At 39.6% G+C, this 17,791-nt stretch overlaps 1 protein-coding gene and 1 long non-coding RNA gene across 4 annotated transcripts in view; one reads left to right on the top strand and one right to left on the bottom strand.

The window, feature by feature from the left end:
• Nucleotides 1-17,791, bottom strand: part of LOC109853493 (TWiK family of potassium channels protein 9-like) — a 196,551-nt gene that overhangs the window by 13,846 nt on the left and 164,914 nt on the right. The gene's annotated exons all lie outside the window — the stretch shown is intronic.
• Nucleotides 6,643-10,334, top strand: LOC109853496. 2 transcript variants are annotated; one of them, XR_002250120.1, is made up of 3 exons: nt 6,643-7,052; nt 8,052-8,245; nt 8,314-10,334. It is a non-coding gene; the product is annotated as an uncharacterized LOC109853496 (long non-coding RNA). The 2 variants fall into 2 exon arrangements; XR_002250119.1 differs by having other exon boundaries at nt 6,643-7,102.

Raw genomic sequence — 17,791 nt, 5'->3', positions numbered from 1 at the left:
TGATTCTCACACCGACGTGGAGAACAGTGTTTTACGAGTGGATGCACCAAAGCAAATTGTCGACTTTTACGAAATATGTGCCGCGCGAATCCAGAAACTAACAACGTGTATAACGTCGGCTCGAGCTCTTTTTCCTCGCCATCCGCAATATTGCGCGATTACTTGCTTACGAGTGTAAGTAAAACAAGAACAACAGCAAGTGTTGTTCGATGTAAACATATAAGTGTGTTGACATATTAAAATCCAAACGACAGAGTCACGTGTAAAATTCTAAACATTATCGCTGCTTGTCTCTCTTTCTCTCTCTTTCTCTCTCTCTCTCTCACTCTCTTTCACTCTTCATAAGAAGCTTATTTCCCCCTGGTCCATCATTCTAACAGCACGATAACATTCTCCCGTCCCGTATCTTTAACGCCTCGCAGTATGAAGCGTCGTGGAACGTCGACAAGGATCCCGTAAAGTGCACGAAAATTCCACGGAATCCTGGAAAAATTTATGGTCCGGATGTTTACCAACGTGGAATTCTCTCAGGCACCCCCGGACAGTATAGTATGGTATAGAGCCGCCACCTTTCGTCTTCACTGCTCAGAGGGATGGCTATTAGTAGTAATTACCAGAGCAATAAGTCTCTGCCTAATACTTCTCTCCTCTGGTCTTTCATCTTTTCTCTTCCGGAGTAACATTCTCCGTTCTTATCGTCTTTCCTGGAGGAGTGGTAAACTATATCTCTCTTTATCCACGCGAGAGAGAACTTTCCCTTATATTCTCCACTTTGAAGTACTCTCGATGTAAAATGAACAAAGTAAAGATCCCCTCATTATGCATTTTATTGGCTAGTTTTCGTGGAACGATTACGCCCGGTCTAATATAAATCCTTAATTTCAAAAATGTTGCGCAGTCGAACGAGAGAGCGATGTCGAGATGGGGCTCCAGCCATAAAATATTTGAGCTTACTCTGCGGAAAAAAGTCGCTCCGCCGTGCACTTCATTAACGTTTATAATCGTTAAAGAACGTTGCGCTCACAGTTCGTGCGCGTGTTATGTGCAAAACTGTTTAAACAATCACCAGGAGAGAACGGGATGTTATGGGTTTTTTTTCTCCATGCAGGACTATAGTTTCTAATTATACTCTTTTTACTGAGATTGTTTGTTTCGTGTTATTTTTGTTTATTTTGTTTGTTTGTTTTTTTTTTTTACGTGGAGAAAACCTTTAATTCCATACCGTACTGTTATTTCACTGCAAAGAAAATAATGTGCGACACACTAATTCTTGTTTCGACTACATATTCTATTTGTTTTATCTTGAAAACTGGATGAAAGATTTATTTGTATGTGTGTATATGTGTGTACGTGGATCATACTGCGGCTTGCCTTGTTAATGTTTTATACTTTCATTTGTAGTCTTGCGTAAAATTTATGATGCCGCTAGCGTACGCGGACAATGGATTGCTAATGCTACAGCGTGCAAAACAAATTTGTTACCGTCGTTTAAATAACAGAAAGTTAGTAACGGTTTATTAAAACATAAAACATATTTGTTAAAAGAAAACGTGGCTGTGATGAAATTTAATGTTATAAATGTAACTCTTCTATCGCACAATGTTCTTTATTTGATATAATATATTCGCTTATAATCCAGAATGGGGAATACAAGAGAATAATATATTTTCATTAAAGGAACCAGCCTGAGAAACTCATTAGTGTCATGGTGAATAATAATTAAAACCATTACAATGATATTTTCTCTATCGAATCCAATTACCGCCTTCATCGTTACTTGTTTTCGATATCTAAAGCCTGCAACTCTTTTATTTTTTTATATATTACGTATATATATATATATATATTTCTTTGGTATACTTTCTCCTCTCACACATTCTCTTTTCTTCTTTCTGAAATTCATTAGTCTTCATCAAAAGTTATCCGCAACTGCGTCAGATGCCGATATTATTAAGCCCTAACACTTGAACACTGTTGAAAAGAAATTGCTTTTCAATAAAGAGATCATAAATATCAATAAATGATAAAAATTGCGCAACTATATACAGCACACATAATAGATTTAAACGTAACAAAATAACTTTTTATTAAAAAACTTTTCTTTTTTATAAATTTTATATTATACATAACATATATATACAATATATATAATGTACTAAAACTATGTAACATATGAAGTAATTTTAATCGAAACGTCTCTCTCTCTCTCTCTCTCTCTCTCTCTCTCTCTCTCTCTCTCGTGTTGGGAAGTCTAGGAGTGCGCGGTAATGGCATACCTACGTGTATCCACACATGTACGTGGTACATGCGTGCAGACAAAGTTGAAGTATCTAGTACATTAGTCGTAGAACAAGGGCACGGTGTACACGATCGATAAGCGTTCGTGGAAGTAGTTCACGTATATCTCTCTCACGCCTACAGCGCTATCTTAGATAGCGATTTTCTTCGGCGGATCGCGTTAGGTCAGGTCGATAAAGGCTCAATATTTGCTTTGTGTTCGGCGCTGTATATGCGCGAGCTTCTCGTTATCGGGACTGTGTACACAATCGGTTAGAAACTCCTCGGACGCAGTAAGAGCTCGACGAGATGTGGGTGGCGAACGGTGAGGGCGAAAGGGCGGTGTGAGAAGGAGTCGATAACATTACCGTACGCACACATATACGTATACACACACATATGAGGAAAGTAACATTCTCGTTCGATTATCTTCCGGGAGAGCTGATCTCGGTCGACGACGAACCTCGTCGTTCCTCAGGATCAACGATTACTGAAGAGTGTTGCGCTTTTCTCAAAGTCGAATACTTGACGCCTCTCATTTTTCTCACGCCGTTTTTCGCCTGGCCCTTTTGCGCCAAGAATACAAACACTCTTCGAGTGCAAACACACTAAGAAAATATTTGTTTCATCCGGTTTGGTCATTGCACGTGCCTTTTAGACGGTCGTGATACTATAAGCTTCACAATGCGGCTGACTTTTCCAAAGTCTTGAAATTTTAAAAGTTAACATTGTTAAAATATTGCTTCTATTGAAGCAATATTTTTAAGAGGATATTAACGTAAAATTATATTCGCGATTTAATAATAATCTGAAAATATAAATCGAACACATCAAACTAATGGATCAACTTAATGGCAGCGATTTTCCTCACCAAAATCAACATTCGCAATCTATTCTAAACGACTACTACATCAGGTAGCAATTGGCGCGCCATCGCGGTGGCAGTAAATATACTCTGAGAGGCAGTAACGATCGTTTGTCGGCCTACTGCGATTTCTAAGCCCATAAATATCCTGATCGAACATCCCAATGTGGGTAATTGTCGATCCAATCTCTCGGATATCTTCTTTAACGACCGATATTCGAAACATCACTATCGAGAGAAATTATTACGATTGTAACATCTTCTGTATATTTTGCATAAATATATTATTTATCTGTAAAAAGTTACAAATTCTACTTAAATTTTAATTTTTTCGTAACGTAGTTACACTTGTAACCAAAAATTTTATAAAATAATTTAAACCACGTGATGTTTTAAAAATATAATTTACTATTTCACAAATTACGCGCTCGCAATTATTTCGAGAAACCTGAAATAAATTAATGTTTTGCCGTTTCTATCAGGCGAACAATTTCAGGTTAAAATATATCTCAACACCAGAGGCGATAAAACTCCGGCGCTAACAATAAGTGTGCTACGTTGCACATAACTATACGTAACGTCTGTGTACAAATGTGCGGCCGTAATAAAACAGCGAAACGCAAAGTCACGACGATAGAAGGCATTCGCGCAGAAAATACGGAAATCGCCTTGCACCGGTAGCTGCTGTGTGTATTTGATACCGTGTCGGATTGCTCGTGCCCGGCTATAAATGCGATACGTAAAAGCTCGTTGCTTACAGCCAGCGGCACCGTGCGAAACGATATTGTATGTTGACATGCGCTCGCCAATTAAGTCTTTCCTTTCTGACTGATTAATTGTCATATTGAAATATCGTCACGTTTTTCTTTCTCTTACGTACAATCATTGTGCGCTTATCCATCACTCCCTGCAGCGCAACTCTAAATCCGTGATATAAATTCACACGAATGTTATTGCACACTCCTATCTATCTATCGTTCTTGAAATAAGATAAAAATACAGAACACAATGATTTAATTAAAAGATAAAAATATTTTTGAATTGCAACAACATTGCTGGTATAGTTTTCAATTGATAAGGATAAATAGCGCAGTGTGTGTGTAGAATAATTAGGCACTCGAACAATGAGTTTTTGTTGACCTCAGCAAACACGACGTCCGTCGACTCATTGAGTTATCGATATCATCGAATTCGTTTTAATTCACGGCATGTACGGTTTGAGTTAATAACATGAGCATAATGACGAATTGCACACTGGCGCGGTGGACTAATTGCGAGAGAGTGTACACGCAACACACACTTCTCTCTCTCTCTCTTTCTCTCTCTCTCTCTTTGTAAAAAAATTAACGATGATTACTAGAGGGAATTTATATCCCGCTGCGAAACGAGCTTAATCACGCCCGTTAAGCAATAACCTTAATATTCGAACACAAATACGATTAGCATACCGATTCAGTTGTTGTTTTTTATTATTATCCGCGGTTCACAATCCATCTTTTAAATCAATTAAACGCGCATGCAGATCGGAATAATTTATAAATTTTGTACAGCGCGTTCGTTCAGCGCATAATTCCACGCGTCGGCAATTTGCATCAGGGATCTCCTCGGAATCTCCATATTTACAAATTTGCATGCTTTGTCGCTTTTTGCATAGGATTCTCGTCCGTTCGATACGTAACACGTCGCGTTTTCTTCACGCCGGAATGTTTCGTGCGAAAGAGCAGATACACGAAAACAATTTGGCCGCTAGTCGCGCAGAATGCCGTCCGCCAATTAGTTCTCGCTCTCCGCGAGCTTTCAGCGTCTTCTTTTTTTTTCTTTCTCTCTCTCTCTCTCTCTCTCTCTTTCTCTCTTCGTAGCGCACTGCGCTGTCGGTGCATTTAATGCAAGTACCATCTGCATAATATCCAGTCGTAAATCCAGAAAAGCCCGACACCGGCGCGACTGCTCTACCTGTTCACGCACAACGCTTCTCTGTCAGGATGATCCTCTGAATTTTATATTTCTGGACACCTCTCCGGGATACATAGCAATGCCGCAGGTTAAAAAGAATGGGGAAGTAAAATAGAAATTTATACGTTATTATATTTTGTACATTTTGGTAGTTTTCTAAATATCTAGAGACAAGAGTTCAACACACACGCCTGTTGTTGTCGTAGTAACGCTTTTTCGCTTGACATTTAATAATAACTGTGTGTTCAGAATAAGTTTGTTGTACATTGCTTTCGCGAACATCGTGCAAATGAAATTAGTTCACAAAATGGATTCCTAAGATTTGCGAAAAGTGAGCGACGGGGAAGACATTTTAAGGCAAACTATGTGGTACGTAGATCGATACTTGAAAGTTGGTCGAAGTGTCGGCAGCTAAGGGATAATACGGATACATAGATAGATTCTCCTCCGGCTTTCCGAGAACTAACTCTCGCCTTTATTCAACCCCTTGTCGAATCACGTGGCGGCAGCCACCTTTCTTCTTCTCCCAAAGTTTCCTGGCTTTCCGCTCTCCTGGGATAAATCGAAACGTGTTCCGAGAGGAAAGTATTGAGCTCTCCTAGTAGAACAAGTTTGGATTTGGGGAATTTAAATGCTCACAGGCGACAAATCAAGAAGAAGATGCGCATGATCCATCATTAAATTTTATCCGCAGTTTTCTCTCTTCTACCCCCGATGGGCGTCAGTCGACTGCGCATGTGATTAATTGTAGTTTCAATATTATAATTTTATATAACAATATAATACACACATAAATATGTTACATACGTTTCTATAACAATATTACGATTAATAATATACATGAGAATTTTAGATAATGCGATTACATTACACAATGTATAATATGTAAATGTAAAATATTGTTTACATTTGTACAAACTCTGTTAGAACATCGACATATTGCGTTATTTTATTAATATATTAATTTAGTTTACATACACAAATTTAATGCAATCTTAATATTGCAATATCATTACGTTACTAATCAAAATTGTGAATTAGTCTCATGACACATTTGTGGTTCTCAGAAATATGTGATACAAATTATATTATTATAGAGAAAAGACACACTTTGATTGAAATAAAATTCTTTCATTTGAGTATTACCAACATTAAATAAATGTTTAGATACAAGCTTTACACACAAATTCTTTGACAGTTATATTTTTACAACATTTATATAATTAGTAGAAACCATTAATTTTCTCATTCAGCTTCATCTTCATGCTCTAAAGATAAATCCCCTACCTCAACGCTCCGTAACAAACGCAAGACAAGCGGCAGCGCGTTTTTTTTTTCGTTTTTTTTACTAAAAAAGGCTTTTTGCTGGGAAATTATACTGGACGTCGTACCATATGAAACCGCCGTTATAAAAATATTACCCATTACGAGTTTCTCTAGTGGAAAAAATTACTGAGGCGAGAGATTAAAAAGAACCCTTTGTACTCATGTATATTCATTCTTTGTGAGTTTGCCAAAAGATAGCAGGACTAATGCGTCCGAAGTTCTTTCTCTTGCTTTCTACGTAGATAAAGTTAGGTTACACATTTTTCCGATTTATTGTGATAAAATTTGATAAAACCATGAATGAAGAAGATTAATCGGCATTATTGCTTTTAAATGTTCTCTCCGCGTTTAAATCAATAACAGCAAACGTTGTTTTTTGTTATGTTTTTTTGCGAAATCAGAGAATCTGTCGTACTTACGTCAAAATCATCTCGCGTATGACGAGCGACGCCTTCGACAAATGAGCGGAATTTAATTAAGGATGCTATCCAATTTGTGACGCAACCCATGCAACTGGTAAATGATATCGATATACATACCAACGCGAATTTGCCACAGGCTGGAAACGGTTGATGAGAGATGAAGCACAAACGACATGCCAATCTAATTACTCTCATCTGCAAATTATCAGGTGAACGATCCGATCAAATTATTCGCACATTAACCAATAATTGAGAGAAGGTTTGTAGTAATTATTACAGAAATTTATTTTCGGCGAAATCAATCGTTTTCAATTGTAAAACCGGAGTTTGATTTTTGAATCGCGTGATGTGTATAAGATGCGCGTATTACATTTTATGTATATCCACACATTTAACGTTATTAATGACATCGCGAGGTATTCACGTACTTTCCACATATTTTTGTTGAAAAAAAATGCGCGCGTCTGGATATTTTAGAAGTTCTATGTACTTACTTTTCTCATGTATAACCGCGTAGAGTTCGCGCATATTTGCACTAGCGGTGAAATTTTCATGGGGAGAAAAAAAAAAGAAGTGCTGACTGAAGCACGCGGCGAAAATATGCGCGGTTACTAGAAAACGACACCATACTCGCGTATCATTTTCGGTGAACTGGATATTCGATTTACCCTATGTTTTTTTATCGGTCCCTTTTTCGCGCGCTTGTACACGTAGTAGTACATGTTGATAGTATTTCATATTGGTTGAAAAATGTGCACACCGTGCGGTGAGCGTTTCGAATTTTCCAATCTGCACCGTCGCACTCGGACTGCCATTTAATTCGTCGCGTCGAGTGGGGCACCGGCGACATCTTTTTTTTTTTTTTTTTTTTTTTTTTGTGTCGGTCTGGATTAGTGTCAACCGTCGAGTTTAATAAATGGACAGGCTGTCACTCGAGATGTCGCAATGTAGTAGTTTTTTTCTTTCTAGATAATAATAAAAATATGCACAAACTCATTTTCATACAATTGAGCAAAATTTCATGAAAAAATCTCGAGTGACAAAATAGTGCAATCTATTTAATCGTAAATGTACCTATATAATCGTCCAATTTTCTCGTATAATTCATACATCATTTTATGAAAAAACAAAATTTTACGAAGAGCGAGCGATATCTCGTAGATATATTTTCCGCGTGTGTCATCAAACGAAATCAATTTTTCATGCAGGCGGAACATTTGAAGAAGTCGCAAGAAGAGAAATGTGCGAGGAGATGGACGTCGGCACCTCCGAACGCGATTCCCAAAGCAATTCCGGATCTGACAGTGCCGACTATCGTTTTGCCGATCGACGGGAGACACAGGTGGTGGGAGATCGCGAGCGCATGTCGCGTCACATCTCGTCGCGGCTACGTTGTAGATAGGTGAAGCTCAGAATCTCGACGTCAAGCTCGAGGAAAGGCGGATGTAGAGAGGTCCCGGTATGTTACAGGACAATCCAATATCCCGGAGCCCCAGAAACGCCTCGCAGACTGACGGCTCTACCTGGTTTAGAGGTGCAAGGCTTTGCTACATCCCTTACGCTGGCTCGCGTGACGTTGTCCTCTAAGCAGTTTCATCCCCCGTCTGACTTGGTATCGATAACACGCGTGTAGCGGAATATCGATCTTTTATTATTCGCGAATATTCGGCTTTGCGATTTTCAAACCTCGCGTTTTCATATTCAGATTTACTCGCCATTTATATCGCGACAGTCACGCAATATATTCCACAATAATATGCACGATCGTGCGCTATATAGGTCTTTTTCTATTTGTCTTTTTTTTTTTGTACAATTTCAAATATCACTTCGGCGAATGTAATCTAGAGGGACTGATGTAGGTTAACCGGTGGAGTAAAGTTCAAGAGCGGTTGAACATAAAATTCAAATCACGGCATGTGGTAGCCGCATTTTTACGACGAACAAGTATATCCGCTGAGCGTAAGCGACATTTGCACTTTTTTCGGGTGTATATAACGTACTGGTAGCTGCGCGCACACGGGCCACGGCAGGCATTTCCATGAAAATTAATGTCAATTCGCGAGGCTCGTTTCGACTATCCCCCGATGAGACGCCACGTCCGCTTTAATTTTCAACGATACAAGACTGTGCAATTACGCGAAACGGGAGAGCGAACCCTTTACACAGGCGCTCGCTCCCCCGCCATCGCCATTTCCCATTTTCTCCGCATCTCATAAATTAAGTTAACGTTCTTGACGTTTGACGTTTAAAAATTTTGTGTTTTAAAATATTGGTAATGCGCGGGAAATCAAGTACGAAATACTCGGAGAAATATAATTCGGCTTCATGTTTATCTGGCGCATGCGTTTGATGTATGTTAATTCTCGCGGAAAGAGGTGTTATCGCGATCGATCGAACACGGCTCCTCTCAGTTTTCGCATTAAAACTAAGAACTGTTCCGAGAATAAGTACCGCGTTCACGAAAAGACTTTGGCGCCATAATTCTTATCTCGCCCATATACATCGAGAGGAGCAGCGGAATGTTTGAAGTTCGGCAAAAAAAAAAAAAAAACCGTGAAAATTCCCATTTCCCAGGCCGGTGCCAAATAATTCTTCTCTCGCGGCGGAGGCTTATTATGTCTCCGAAGCATTTTCCAGCGCGGTTTATTTGAATATCGCTATGTAACCGAAATTTGTGGGACGCGCGTCTGCTCAAAGACGTATAACGTTTCCAATGCGCGTCTCGCCTCTGCGACGTCTCTCTTTTATGTTGCGTGTGCGAAACCACGCGTGTAGGTAAGTGCTTTTGCGATTGTGCGACATGTTACGCGCGCACACAGGAAAGCTCTCACACAGCTAAAGGGTCGGTTTCCAAGTCAATAACTTTCACAGACAAAGTCAAAGTTCGCCACGCACAATGCGCGCGTCACGCAATCGATAAAATCCGTTTTCTCCGGACTAGCCAGTAGTAAATTTACTATTAAATTGTCGTTCTTATTGAACGCTAAGAATCTGCGTCGCAAGCAGATGACGCGAGAGAAAAAATAGACGGTAATCATAAAATGAAAATGTCCTAGGGTGTAATGCAAGTTACTGCAGTCATAAACATTAAATGCAGCATTTTGAAGTACTTTCTGCTGCCGCGATAAAGTGTTGTTTGTACGTGAAACGTTAAACAATGTTCGAGAATCTTATCTTGAAAATTACCTTCCGGCAACGTGGCATTATCTCCGACGAAAGTACAAGACTAAGTGTACCGCATAAAGGAGAGAAGGGCAACGCAATAAAAAATGAACGATAAAGAACGGCAAAATGGTTGCCGCGCGAGAAGAAAAAGAAGTGCAAAACTCAATTATTTCCTTTTGCCGGGGCCGTCGCGAAACAGCGAGATTTCTATTGTTCGCCGAAATAAAGAAAACTTTTGTACACGGCCGTTTCCACGTGCATGTAATATGTCCTAATGAAACTGTTCTATTAATTTATTCACCAATTGTAGAATTTAAATACTCTGCTTCTGATTTTTGCAATAAACGCTTGTTGTTATTTACCGTTAGAAAAGCGGTTCGTAATATTTTTGCGAAGACACGCAACTATAATAATACGCAACATCACTATCGTATATTTCTGTTTATAGAGAACCGTACGAAATTTTCCGCGTATTTTTCTAGTCTCCTTTTTTTGAACCCGACTTTTCAACTTTTCGCTCGCTTGCTAGAGAGTATTTTATTGAAGAACGATGCGTTGTATATACGTGTGGGTTCAGTTACAGACGAAGTAAATGACGCTGTCTCTATATCCACGCTCCAACAATTCGAAAATCCTACGTCCATTCCCGCGAACTCTTTTATTTCAGGAATTGACACAAAGCTCTCCAAACACCGAACTATCCACGTGAAAAATTGTCTTCGGCTGTCTTTCACTCGCATTGAGCTGTTGTCTCTTTTTTTTTTTTTTTTCATTGTATATTTAGACATATATGTATTTTCACCGTAACTATTCATACCGATAAACATTTGTCTTTCAACATCTTTCAATTCCCACATGCAGATGTGTGCAATATATTTTGTACATAAGCAAAAATCCGACAACAATATTTCATTAGAGAGTATTCTCCCGACAAACAAATCGAGATACATATAAAAGTTTAATCGTAAATTGCTTTAAATTTCAGAGTCTGATTCAGCGAGTTGTGTATTAAATTTTCGTACCCACGTACAAAGCGACGTCGCAAGAAAATGCTAACAAAACTCTTGTTACTCTCTTCTTTTTCGTTCCACTAGGCTAAGATACAGCTTTATATAGCCGAGCGTCCTCAATGGTTGAGAAGCGTTGCACGAGCAGCGCACGATACCGTACAAGAGCAGCCTGACTATATATGCACCTTAATCCCTTACGGGCTGCTTAATTCCAGGACGATTACCTTTACGCTTCTTGGCCCACCAGATTTTCCACTGACGTACACCTATATGATCTCACGTCACAGTCCACTTTGCTCGCTTCTCGTGCCTCGTGTCTCACATGTGTACATATACACACACGTATTCGTGATATAGAGAGATCCAAGCACATACTCTCTTGCGCGTTCGATACGTACACGCACATACACACACACACACACACTTACGTGTATATTTCTACACAATCACGTGCGGGTCTGTCATACCCTCCTCCGATACGTGCAACAATATTGAACGCACACACGCTTGTGATCTCGCGTGCAAATAGCAGTTAACTCGCGCGAGCAGTGAACGCACACATACGATGCTTTTCGTATACAGGCGCAAGTGGAATATGCTACCATCAGTACTGCCGGGGGTTGTAATCTGCTTTGGGGCATTTTTGTCGCTTGCTGGCACACTGGTCCTGTAATCTTTCGACAGTCTGTGACATCACTGATTCTCTCTCTCTCTCTCTCTCTCTCTCTCTCTCTCTCTCTCTCTCTCTCTCTCTCTCNCTCTCTCTCTCTCTCTCTCTCTCTCTCTCTCTCTCTCTCTCTCTCTCTCTCTCTTTTTTTTTTTGATACACTAGCTATGCGATCCGACGATAATGTTTAAATAAGCGGTATATAAACGAACGATGCGAACTTCAAACAAACTACATATTCTCTATACATCGTAAAAAGATCAACAAGATTAACTCTAATTAGTTTTCCAACATAATGTGAAAATCTATCTATCGTTTTATTTTTGCAATATCTCCCGCACGTGCAGAAAATACAACACTAAACACTTACAACATTTTATCGAACGCGCAAAATCAACTCAATAAAATTTTTGTTGGCGCACATGGATGGAAAGAATATCAATTTCAATACAAATGGTCATATATGGCGTAAAATATTATACCCTCAGAGATGTAGCTATCAACCATTTATCTATTGTATTCACTATTTTTCAATTACATCGCAGACAGTTTTGGAAGAACGATCTATGTAATAAATGCAATTCGCGTGATAGATAAAAAAAGCGCACTTTGCGTGATCGATGATTAACGAACGGCGCGTATTTGATGCGTGATTTGTGATCCAATCGGCGCGCTATGCGTGTTTGTGAAAAGATGCAATCGAGAATCGGTTGTGCGATAATCGTGATCTACTGCTTCCAGATGGAAATTTTAATCGTTACGCCCTGTCATTACAACAGTGTGTTAAGCGTATGTTATTTCGAGCTGAACGATTTATATTTTGACGACGCACAACGCAACTCTACACAGGCACACGGTTATCCTCTTATCGCCGCTTCGTGTCATAAATCCATGTTAAAACTTTTTACATTTTTTCGCGCATTTCCGCACGGTGGGCGCGCGCGCACACACAAGTATACGCAACATATATATTTGATAAAATTCTGTGTGTGTCACATATGGCGTTTAAATCACATAAACTTTCAAACGCGCGCATAAAGAATTACTTTCTCGGGAACGATTTTTTCATTTTTCGCGGTGACGACGAAACCGACGACGAAAAGAATTCTCCGGGCATTCTCAAACATCCTTTTGTCGAGCATCGCTCGGTCTTGTCGCATTTTCTATTGGAGTGCCGGAACTCTCGAAAGTTCTCTTTCTAATTTCTTGAGGAAATGGCGAATCGTCGGCGAACGACGTCGATCATTTCCATTTCTTAATAGATTCCGCAAAGGGGGATGGACCTCCGTCTGGGAGACAGATCGGAAACATTTGACGCGGTTGTCGAATCCAATTATCTGACGTATAAGATTTTGCAACGTTTTATCAGCACAATGTATCTCGCAAAACACTTTTCATTATTGCCAATATTTTCCAAACAACGTATATATAAAGATATGATTTTTCTCACCGAGATAGATCGGTATATAAAATATATGTGTTCGAGCACTATTTTTCATATTATCCAAATACTCCAAGACAGCAATACACATTCGGTTTTTCAAACTAAATGTGTAAACATTCTAATCGAACTTGTTTAACAGAGACCTTGGTTAAACAAACACTGTGCAATTTGCCGATAATCTATCAAAGAGGTCTTGTCAGTTTTTAATTTCGCCAATGTCGTTTATTGCACAATACATTTGTGCTATAAATAATCATGAAACGGTGGTAGAGAAGCGCGTAAAAAGCTCGTCGGGTTTTTGTCATGAACATTTAATCTCCCTTCGATCGTGTACGCGTTATGTTCATCGCATATATATATATACATATATATATCGCGGACTTGCGTACAGCTCGCCGCTTTAATCGCCGCTGCATTGTTTGCTACAGCAATAAAGGGGAAAATTCGGGGGATATAGCGCCGAAGGAAAAGTGCGCGAATTAGCTCGTATGAAGGACTCGTTTTTGCGATAGCCCGTTTTTCTGTCTGTCGCATGGGCAGCCTCGTAAATAAAAGTCGGAAACGGAAGCGGCCGTGCCGCGGAACGCGTGCGACTTTACCGTTGAGATAATGGGCCGGGGATAATTAACGGTTTTATCCTCCGCGTGCGCAACGGGGTACTAGTGATTTTTTAATTTCTGAATCTATCTCGACTGTCACGCAAATGATTTGCCGCTCGTTTCGCGCCTCGCTGCCGAGTCGCGCAAGAGAGAACTTCGCATGAGAGATGTGAACGTAGCATTGTCAGAATTAGACGGTAGTAGTATTTATCACACTTGGTAATTGGATCGTACATATCTTGCGAATTTTTTTCTAATATATGTAATATTTTATGAAAAAAAGAGAGAAAAAAGAAACATGTATCTATTGTAAAATTAAGGTTTGATTAATGTTTGAGAATATTTCTTTTAATATGAATAAATACATATATTCATATTTTGTTCAAACTATTGTAATTTAACAAGCGCAAAACTGTTTCCGCGTATTCGCGATATTTTCCGATATGTAAAATGAGTAACGGATAATAAGAAGCACTTTTCTATTTGAACTGCTTTACGTTTCTTTCTGAAATTGCTTCGGAAAAAGTATCTTCGGTTACGTATTATCGCGTAATTTTAAACTTTACACGGTAACTTTTTTGTGGAGAAATATTCTGCAAATATTTCGCATTTTTGCACATTGTACGCGTTACAATATTCAGCTGACTTTCGAGTGTCACGAAGTAAAGGTCGGCACCGCCGCCACCGCTTGGCTTTACTTCCCTTTTACGCCATATCCCAACAGAATCCTTCGACATAACGACACACCGAGGACTTCTAGGATATTTGCTCGTGGCAAACATGTCATTGCAACTACAACTACGGTGATTTTCAGTGCTCTGTCTCCTGACTTCGTAGCGCGGCTCTGGCAAGCTGTTATTAAACCTTGTAGGAAGATGCAAGAAGTTCATGCACCGTTCGCGGCAGACTTAAGCAACATTTTGTACATGCGATATTTAGTTTCACAGAGTAAGGAAGCAAGTAAAACACTTCGAGTACGCGGATTCTCTGAGAAAATATGTCGTCAGCCTTCCTGTAATTGCGTGTAAATTACTGTATATAAAGAAATTTGTCGTACAATAATAAATTTTACGTATAAATAAACGCATAAATTGGCCATTCATTTACACAAACTGAACAGAGAATTATATTGCAATAAAGAATAAAATATCGAATATCGATTAATTCTCTGTTTCCCGATTGCCCGAGAGATATTTGATTTCATATGAACAATCCTATATTTATTATATGAGATACACACATTGATGTAAAAGCGTAAACTGCGCTATAATATTCTCTGAAAATTACTCAAAGCAAATTACCATGCACTGATTATCCCATTCTGTCTTTCTGATTATACATATCGAACTTTCTACCTAATATATATTATCGCTAATATATATTGCTATTAAAATCCTTTAAATAATACGTGTCAAAATGTTCACACATACACATGTATTTTAGTCACGAGTCATGTCACCGAGAGAATGACCGTAAAAGTCATAATCAATTGAGATAAATTCTACCGTAATAAAAACAAAAATTGTTTTCTATAAATTAATATTCTATTAATATCTCAATCTTTTTCGCATAATTTTTGAAATTAAAACAGACGGGACTATATATCGATCACACGCGCGCAACTCCCGATGTTAGATAGAACCGTATCAGTAGAAGAAAGAGCGAGGTTAAATTGGTTGTGAAATTCGTTTTAAAACTTTGGAAAAAAGTTTTCTATAGCGTGTACTTTTCCCAGGATCATTGCTTCAGGAAATATACATTGAAATTGTACATCCAACGGTTACTCGATCCGCTCGTATATTTTAAATTCATTTTATCGATTCGTTGATGCATTACGATATTGTTTTTCAACTGCATTTTCACCAGTTTATTTTCAGGTGCCTTTGTAAATCCGCGAAAAAAAACAAAGCCCGAGATGAGATTCGGAGAGTAAACAATTTTATATACGGTTTACTATTCCTTGTTTCATCTTCATTTATATAAAGTGTTTTGTAACGTTGATGTGTTTGATTTGGTTCAATGTAACTCGCAGATTTTTGTTTACAATAACGTACAAGTGCGATCTTTTGTTAAATTTCAAGTATGCAACATGTGTACACGTACGTGTAATGTGTGTACACACAATTCGAATATTAGAGTATATGCGAATGTGTGCTCGATATATATATATATATATATATATATGAATATTCGAATGTAATACATAACCCGTGAAATATTGACACCGCTATCGCGCAGCGCAATCAAAGCAACGAACATCGAGATACCCAACGTGAGTTTTATCGAGTAATTAACCGCCGCACAAAACACACGGTATTGCCCGTAGCTCGTGTATCGGGAACATCACGTGGCTCTTCTGTTTTCGTCGGACAACACTTAGCGCTATCAATCTTTCGAATCCAACACTTCGGTAATCTTCGCAGCAAGAAATATGGTGGATCGTAAACGCTGCGAGCACGAGTGTCGGAATAATAAATCGCAGCGCCATCCCTCTGTTTTCCCTACACGCGCCAGAGAGGTCCACCCATCCCGTCCCTTCCAGTCCGGTCGCGTTTTCGATCACGTTTTCTCTCTCTTCTGCCAGTCTTTCTTTGACATCGATTTTGTATCGGACAGGTAATTACAGGATTCGAGTCATCCATGCGAATCCATCGACGAAACGTGCCTCGAATGATTATTCCACAACATAGTTCGTCCGTATCTGTTTTTCCTCACCGATGTTTACTCCGTACCGTCCACACCTACCTCCTCGCGTCATCTCTCTCCCTCTTCCCCTTTCACTACTTTCACGATGTCAATTGTGCACTTCTCTCATATCTTTTATTCTTTTCCACTTTCCCTCTTCTTCGTGTCACGTATTGAACTAGGCGTGTCGCGGAATTACGCAGCATCGTCGTTATTTCTATTTTGTGGCGGGTCACGCCGCGGAATTACATTCTCGGCGGACAAGAACGGCCGGCACAAGTGGCATAGTTGTTGCGCGAGGGGTGGAAATGACGGCCACGAGGGAGGTTGAAAATGGGATACGGAGGTGCCGGTATTACTGCGGCGACTCGTGAAAAAGGGGTTTGAGTTTACTTCCAACTGGTCACCGATATAACTTCCAGCAGGCGCTGTATCTTCACATTAAGAAAGCGTTTCGCGGAACTTTATCGGGTCCGCGTTCGATTTTCTTCCTATCGACGGCATCGCCCTGACACTTCTGTCGATTGTTGCGGCCCCCGGAAAATGAATTGGGAGTAAACGCAGCGTGGCGAAAGCCGCAGCCCGCATCTGTCCGCTCAACCGCGAGAGATCAATGAAAACGTTTCAAGTTTGTCTTTTGCGCGAACGTCGTGTTGTGTGTTCCCGCGCCTTCGCATTTAACGCGTTCTTTCGCGAAAAACGGAAACTTTTGCTCTATATTGTATTTTTTTTTTTTTTTTTTTTCACATTACACACTCGACAATTATTTCAACTGGCGGTGTAAAATAACACATTGCTACGCGCGTCACATGACGGTAAAATTCAAAGAGAAATGCCCTGACTGTGGAACCGGTGACCTGCAACCAATTTGTGCGTCAGATATCCGAACGACTCTGCGGATAGAATTGCAAAATCGAACTTTGGTCGTGCAGACGATATTGTATATTCCTGAATTATGCGATATCGCTGTAACATTTCGACAGAATACAAAAGTGGACGATACACTTGAGTTTTATATACTAAGAGAGGAAGTCGAGAATAAGTTTTCAGAATATATACTCGACGAGAGCCAGATGTCGTCGTCGGTTCAATACCTTGCGCATACGCGCATCCGCGCACAGGGCAAGATAATAAATTTTTATCGTAGCGGGGGCGAGCGCGTCCCATCAAAAATGCGAAATTATTTCGAATCCTGACACCCGAGCGGTAATACGCTTCCCGTCAGGTGCGCTCTACGGGCGCGTAAACCCGCGGTGAAACACCGGATAAAAGAGAGGGTTTTTAATCGTCGAAACGATTTCCACGTGAAAGCAGATACAGAAGCGGCACTCTCGCGCCACCGAGACTGTTGATTTTTTTTTTTTTTTTTTTTTTTTTT

Source organism: Pseudomyrmex gracilis, unplaced genomic scaffold (assembly GCF_002006095.1).
Source record: "Pseudomyrmex gracilis isolate BER0280 unplaced genomic scaffold, ASM200609v1 scaffold_49, whole genome shotgun sequence".
Lineage (NCBI taxonomy): Eukaryota > Metazoa > Arthropoda > Insecta > Hymenoptera > Formicidae > Pseudomyrmex > Pseudomyrmex gracilis.
The sequence above is the reverse complement of the archived record's forward strand: the minus strand, read 5'-3'. Positions and strand labels throughout refer to the sequence as shown.